Here is a 914-nt window from a genome sequence, read left to right on the forward strand (position 1 = left end):
CTCAAAGTGGTGAAGTTGATTTATTTTATTTTGATTCCCAGTTTGAGGAGGCAGAGAATCGCGGAGGCCCCGGAGAATACTGGGTCAGGCCCGCTAATGATATGCAGACGGTTACGTGCCTTCCGGACCACATTGACACCGCTGTCGTGGTGGTGGAGAATTGCGATTTGGCGTCAAATCGCCACCCACTGCGGATTTAGCGCCAGAACCTATTGTCCGTCCAGTTGTGGTTTGCATTTTCGCCATCAGCCAACGGAGAATCCTGCCCATGGTCCAGTGCGGACAGTTGAATAGAAATAGTGAGAGACAGGACAGACTGACCAGACACTTCTTCTGGCCAACCTTCCTTATCAGTTCTTCCCTGACTTATCAGCACACAACTGAGAAGGTTGTCTCTTCATAATGAGGGTTCTGTTAAAATTGGTCCCAGTTTCTGACACAAATGCACTCTTCAGTATACTCTCTGCCTATGGGAGGCATTTATAACACTGGTCAAAGTGTCTGCAGCATCACGTGAAGACACATGTCAATCCTTGTGTTGTCCTTTATTCTCCCACCATCACATATCGTCTCATGTTCTACACACCCAGGTGTCCTACGATTTCTCACCAACTCCGTTATCTCCTGGCACTGTTGATCAATGGAGGGGTATGACGCATCTGGCATCCACTCCGTGCCACTGCATCATGTGTACCACTGCCTAGTCTATGCTGCTGAGTCTGCCATGAACCCACTACCCTCTCCATGTCTGCCATGGGCCCTCTACATGAAAGCCCCGCCTTCTCAACCTTGCCTGAGGTGTGTTCCTCAGGTTAAATGAACCACCAGCCAGCTCTCCCCCTCAAAGGGGAAAGTAGCCAATGGTCAACTGGAACGATGGCCACTTTTACTTTTTACATGTCAGCACACTTCTC

Source organism: Scyliorhinus canicula, chromosome 3 (assembly GCF_902713615.1).
Source record: "Scyliorhinus canicula chromosome 3, sScyCan1.1, whole genome shotgun sequence".
Classification (NCBI taxonomy): domain Eukaryota; kingdom Metazoa; phylum Chordata; class Chondrichthyes; order Carcharhiniformes; family Scyliorhinidae; genus Scyliorhinus; species Scyliorhinus canicula.